Source organism: Octodon degus, unplaced genomic scaffold (genome assembly GCF_000260255.1).
Source record: "Octodon degus isolate 3935 unplaced genomic scaffold, OctDeg1.0 scaffold00407, whole genome shotgun sequence".
Lineage (NCBI taxonomy): Eukaryota > Metazoa > Chordata > Mammalia > Rodentia > Octodontidae > Octodon > Octodon degus.
Window position 1 is genome coordinate 173,358 of NW_004524983.1, and position 6,845 is coordinate 180,202.

Here is a 6,845-nt window from a genome sequence, read left to right on the forward strand (position 1 = left end):
CGGTGGGCCAAGCCAGGGTACCAGAGCCACACCTCCTGCTCTCTACCACTGGTTTGCTTCGGTGAGCCACTGAGCGTGGCAGCACATGCGCAGGTGGCGCCCTGAGCGTGAGGGTGAGCGAGGGAGCACAAGGCAGCAGCCAGCCACGCTGCTCCCATAAACCCTTGTTTAGGACTTGTTTCCCTCGCTGAGGCCCCTAGCAAGGAGTCATGGAGTCCCTGTCGGACATGGCCACAGATCTGCTGCTCACCCTGAAGGTGGAGCAACTTTGCAAGGAGCAGGCAAAGCCTGGCACTAATGACAAGAGAAAATCCAGCATTGGAAGTGGGTAATGCTCTTCAAAGAAGACATACTACCTTGCCCATAAGCTCGCTTATAACAACACGGTACCATTTGGCCCCTTTTGCCAGGAAAACTTGTCCTTGCCAAGGAAGCGACTGTTTGCAAAGTGTTCTGCAAAGTAGGCTGTAGGTTTAGTTGAGTATAGGAAAGAATATATAAGAGACACAATAGATGATTTTTTTAAAAAAGTGATGAAAAATTTGAATCCAGAGTTGAATTCACAGAAGATCTATAGAAAAAGAGTGATGCTGCAGGTGATACCGCTGATTAAAGGAAAAAATTAAAAGTGACTGAATTTAAAGGAAAACAATGAATTGCTCCTAAACTTCATTTTAAGCCAAAAACTAGATTTTTTATTGTATCTTTCAGATTTTATTTACTCCCCCCCCCATAATTTTATTGAGAAACAAATAGCAATGAGACAGTTTCAAACCAAATTGGTAGGACAATTTCAATAATTAACACATTGCATACATTCTTCCTAGTGGTTAATTGCTGTACAAGATGCCAACATGGTATCCTATTTACAAACACTATTACAACAAATCCCTCTATTCATTAAGAGAATGTAACTATATATCTATTCTAATCATTTTAAATACACAGATACAAAATGGACATTCAACTTTAGATATTTTTGAAGATTTTGCTAATAATGTAAATACAAGGATTTCCTTGTTGGTACAGAACTGTGGGCTTGAAGAACTAGAGAGACAAGAACTAGTGGGTAAATTGACAGTAAGCCTGATACCAAGTTTACAGGTGGAGAAGATACACACTCTTCTGAAGAGGAGAAGGAAGATGAGAACACAAGGAAGGTAAGAGACTCCTTTACTGCTAGTAGTTGTCTTAAGGATGTTACAAGTTCCAAACTGTCCAGTAATCAGGTGAATGGTAAATTGAACTGCTCAGTGAATGGCTCAGATTCTTATCACAGTAATGAAGATGAGGAAGAGGAAGATGGTGGTGGTGGTGATTATGAAGATGACAATGCTTCAGAGATTGGAGATAATTGTGTATCAACATTATTCTTTTCTCATGCTGTTGAAGCTCAGAGGGTTTAAATAAATAGTGCCAAAAAAATGCAACTTTAAAATCACTACTGGGGGGGCCAACCAGATAGCTCATTGGATTAAAATGGCTGCTTAGGCAGATGCAGGGGCTGGGGTTCAATCCCTAGCCTGCTGTGCAGGCCCCACCCCTGGGGCACACTGAGACAGTGATTGAGACTGGGTGTGGTGGTGTGTGCCTGTAATCCCAGTGCTTGGGAGGCTGGAAAACAGGAAGGATCACTAGAAGTCCAATCTACGTAGTGAGACCCTGTAGACCCTGTACTAAATACATAAAAAAAAGTCACTAGTGGGTCATACTAAAAAACCCAAAGTAAATGTTTGAATACTTTCTCTAATATTGTTTGTTTGCTAATTCTCTTGATACTAAGTTTGTCTTATGATGCTGTGATAGCATTTCAAATTATTTTTCAAAGAATCCTGTCTATATACACTGTTTTTGTGTTTCAAACTAAAGACAAGCAGTTTTGTACCAGCTGTGATGTTTGCATAACATATGGACTGTTTTAAAGAAACTTAAAATTTCAATGGACTCAAAAATTGCATTACTTGTTTTTGCAATTTAGAGGCACTTAACTTTTTCACTATAGGTTTGCTACAAAAGCACAGGTGTAGTGAAAACCACCACTAAATTAAAGCCAACATGGGAAAGGAAAAGACTCACATTAATATCATTGTCATCAGACACATGGACTCTGGCAAGTCCAGCACCACTGGCTGTCTGATCTACAAATGCAGTGGTACCTACAAAAGAGCCATTAAAAAGTTTGAGAAGGAGGCTGCTGAGACAGGGAAGGGTTCCTTCAAGTATGCCTGGGTGTTGGACAAGCTAAAAGCCGAGCGTGAGCATGGTATCACCATTGACATCTCCCTGTGGAAATCTGAGACCAGCAAGTATTATGTGACCATCATTGATGCCCTGGACTCAGAGGCTTCATCAAAAACATGATTACAGGCACTTCTCAGGCTGACTGTGCTGTCCTGATTGTTGCTGATGATGTTGGTGAATTCAAAGCTGATATCTCCAAGAATAGGCAGATCTGTGAGCATGCCCTCTGGCTTATACACTGGCTGTGAAACAACTAATTGTTAATGTTAACACAATGGATTCCACAGAGCCAACCTACAGCAAGAAGAAATATAAGGAAGTTGTTAAGGAAGTCAGCACCTACATTAAGAAAATCATCTACATCCTGACACTATAGCTTTTGTGCCCTTTTATGCCAATTTCTAGTTGGCATGGTGATAACATGCTGGAGCCAAGTGCTAATATGCCTTGGTTCAAAGGATAGAAAGTCACTCATAAAGATGGCAGTGCCAGTGAAACCACACTGCTTGAAGCTTTGAATTGCATCCTTTCACCCACTCACCCAACTGACAAGCCTTTGCGGCTGCCCCTCCAGAATGTCTACAAAATTGGTGGTATTGGTACTGTTCCTGTAGGCTGAGTGGAGACTGGTGTTCTCAAACCCAGCATGGTGATCACCTTCCCTCTAGTCAATGTCACAGCCGAAGTCATCTGTTGAAATGCACCATGAAGCTTTAAGCGAAGTTATTCCTGGGGACAGTGCAGGCTTCAACATGAAGAACGTGTCTGTCAAAGATGTCCAGCATGGTAGTGTGTTCGGTGACAGCAAAAACAACCCACCAATGGAAGCAGCTGGTTTCACTGCTCAGGTGATTATCCTGAACCATCTTGGCCAGATCAGTGCTGGCTATGCCCCTGTCCTGGATTGTCACATAGCTCACATAGCTTGCAGTTTGCTAAGCTGAAAGAAAAGATTGATTGCCAGTCTGGTAAGAAACTGGAAGATGGGCCCAAGTTTTTGGTTCCAGACAAGCCTATGAGTGTTGAGAGCTTCTCTGACTGTCCACCTCTGGCTTGTTCTGCTGTTCATGATGTGAGACAGACAGTTGCTGTGGGTGTCATCAAAGCTGTGGACAAGAAGGCAACAGCAGCTGGCAAGGTCACCAAATCTTCCCAGAAAGCTCTGAAGGCTAAATGAATATTATCCCTAACATCTGCCACCCCAGTCTTATTGGTGGCAGAAGACCGGTCTCAGAACTGTTTTTCCCAATTGGTCATTTAAATTTAATAGTGAAAGACTGGTTAATGATAACAATGCATCATAAAACCTTCAGAAGGAAAGAATGTTTTGTGGACCATTTTTTTGTGTGTGTGCCAGTTTTTAAGTTATTAGTTTTTAAAATCAATACTTTTTTTATTTTTCATGCATTTAGTACATGGTCTACAGGTCTCACTACACAGATCTGGCCCTAAAATCAGTATTTTTTAATGGAAATAACTTGACCAAAAATTTGTCACAGAATTTTGAAACCCGTTAAAACAAAGTTTAATGTGAAAAAAAATAAAATAAAATAAAGGCACTTAAAAAGATCTACTTCCCTTATGAATTTTATACCTAGATGGCTATTTGAAAAAACCTTTCCCAGGGCCAGCCAGATAGCTCAGCAGATTAAAGCACCTCTTAGGCAGCCACAGGGGCTGGAGGTTTGATACCCTGTGTGCAGTGCCCACCCCACTCCCCGGGCGTGCTGAGACAGGGGCATGGTGGTACATGCCTGTAATACCAGCCCTTTGGGAAGCTGAAAACTGGAGGATCACTATGAGTCTGATCTGTGTACTGAGACCTTATACTAAACAAAAAAATAAATATATAAACAAATAAAATAAATTTAAAAAACCCCTTCCCATTTGGATGTAATAGTGTGATCTTTAAGGCAGAAAGCAACATATATCCTACAAGAAAGTCTCTTTGATTGGAAAGCTATTTTGTTAAAAACATTTTTTCTTTTTCTTTTTCTTTTTTTTTTACCAGTGTTAATTTATTGATTGCTAGAGATACAGACTATGGAGAATATACAGCATACGCTGGGAGAAGGAACTAACCCTATCTAGGCTGAGGCCATTCAAAACATTTTTTTAAGCAAAAATATTATGAAAAAAACTATCAAAGAGCTAAATGTATTTATTTATTTAGTTAGTTAGTTAGTTATTTAGTTAGTTAGTTAGTTAGTTAGTTAGTTTTTAGGGAATGGTCTACAGGGTGTTCAGGGGATCTCACAACTAGATTGGACTCATAGTGATCTGCCTGTTTAGAGCCTCCCAAGAGCTCAGATTACAGGCTTGGGCCACCACACCCAGTCTCAATTGCCATCTCAGCGAGAACCGGGGGCGGGGCCGACATGCCAGGCCATGAGGTCGAACCCCTGATTCCTGAGCCTGCTTGCAGGCACTTTAATCTGCTGAGCTATTTGGCTGGCTCTAAAAAGGAAAAAAAACTTAATCTGCTAAAAGACAAAAGTAGATAAAATTCTTGAAGACATAGGCAAAGACTTTTGAATAGAACCCCATTGCATAAGAAATAATACAAAGAATCAACAAATGGGATCACACCAAAGTAGAAGCTTCTGCACAGCAAAGGAAACCAATAAAGAGACAACCCAAAAAATGGAAACTTTTTCCAGTTACTCTTCAGACAAAGGACTCTTCAGACAAAGAACACATAAAGAACTTAAAAATATTCTACCTTCTGAATTTAAAGACCAAATCCAAAAAACTGGGCTTCTGAAATGAATAGACACTTCTCAGATGAGAAACACAAATGGCCAATAAATGCAGAAAAAATGTTCAACATTGCTGGCCATTCAAGAAATGCAAATTAAAACCTTGAGATTCCATCTCTCTCTGGAAAGAATGGCTCAATGATCAGTGCTACAGACACTGGGAGGACATTGGGAATCCTTCATTTTAGTGGGAGTATAAATTGTTTCAAGCACTATGGAAATCACTTTGAGATTCCTTAAAGAGGTAAAGACATCATATTACAGTGACATCATATTATAGCACAGCCATGGTTATAGCTGCACAATTCATAATAGTGAAATCTTGAAAGAAGCCTGTATATACCTATCGACAGATGAATGGATGAAAAGTGTGGCACTTGTATACAATGGGTTACTATTTGGAATCCTTTGTAGGAAAACAGATGCACCTTGAAACCATAATGTTAAGTGAAATTAATCCTACCCATAAGCTTAAATATTGCATGGTATCTTATAGGAAAACATAGCATATAAATAAAGTGTCAATAAAAGACAGATGCTAGAGGGAAAAAAAGAGAAAAATGAAATTATTATAATCCGACATGGCCTATGTATCTAAAAACATACCTTGATTTAGTATAATTACTTTATATATTTGACATTTTTATTTGTCTATTCAGCTATTAATCTATTTGAAAATTAGCTTGATAGAGACATAAGATACAAAAATACATCTGTCACTGGTATAAAAAAGAAAGTAAAAAATGGGAAAGATGAAATAACTGAGCTGTATTATGTATGTGTACCAATTCTCCACAATGAATATAATCATATACTGCAAACGTGTACTAATAAAAATGTTGTAAGAATGTAAAAGAACAACAACAACAAAATAAACTAGTGTTTGGGTCAATTCTCACTTCTCCAAATTTAAAAGAAAATGCAGCAGCATGTTGTGTTGCACTCCTGTAATCTCAGCACTCAGAAGGCTGTGGCAGAAGGATCACTACAAATCTGAGGCCAGCCTAAGTGACACATTGAACTCAAGGCCAGTCTGGAGCACAAAGGGAGACTTGCCCCTAACCAGTGCAGCTCTCGGTATTCCCACAAAAAACAGCCAGGGAATGAAGAAATACAGACAAGGACCAGGAATATAGCACAGCAGCACAGCACCTGTCTGGCAAGTGTGAGGTCCTCAGTTTGATCTCCAGTTCCAAAAAGCCCCCAAAAAAACATTAATATAGATGAGAGAAAAGCTGAGGTCACCTAGAGCCCCCTCCTCTGATGGAAGCAGGAACTGAGCAAGAACTGTAGAGCTGACTTCTACACTCTGGAGCTTGATGCCAATTTCAACATCTGCCTAGCAAACAGCTTGCAAGCTGAACAGCTTGCTTCTGTGGCTCCAGGAGCTCCCGTGTCTCCAGCCCGCTTTGTCTTAGCCTGTATGCACATGGGATTGATTTCCAGCTTCAGCTGCTTCCTACGGAGACTCTGTCTCAAAATGTGAAAAAAAAAATTAACTGATGCATCCTGTAATGGCTCCAACAAATGGCTTCAGTAATATTTTCTTCTTGGTAGTATAAGCAGCAAAAAGGATGCTGTTATGACAACAAAGTAATACAGCTATTGAACATAAGCATTTTACCTGACAATAAGAGTGTTCAAAAATAACAACGTGGTATCAGTAAGAACAATTTATTCAAAAAAGTTTAAGATTTTCTACTACTTCTAGTTTTTATGTAATGTATACTTTTTTTTTTTTTTTTTTTTTTTTTTTTTTTGTGGTTTGAACCCAGGGCCTTGGCACTGAGCCTGGTCCTCAGAAGAACTTGCCCCTTTTATTCTGCTTTTTGAGGCAGAGTCTCT

General features: G+C 39.7%; 1 pseudogene; it reads left to right on the top strand.

The window, feature by feature from the left end:
* Positions 1-209: 209 nt before the first annotated feature.
* On the top strand, positions 210-1,436 carry LOC105740868 (annotated as a pseudogene).
* Positions 1,437-6,845: the final 5,409 nt, after the last annotated feature.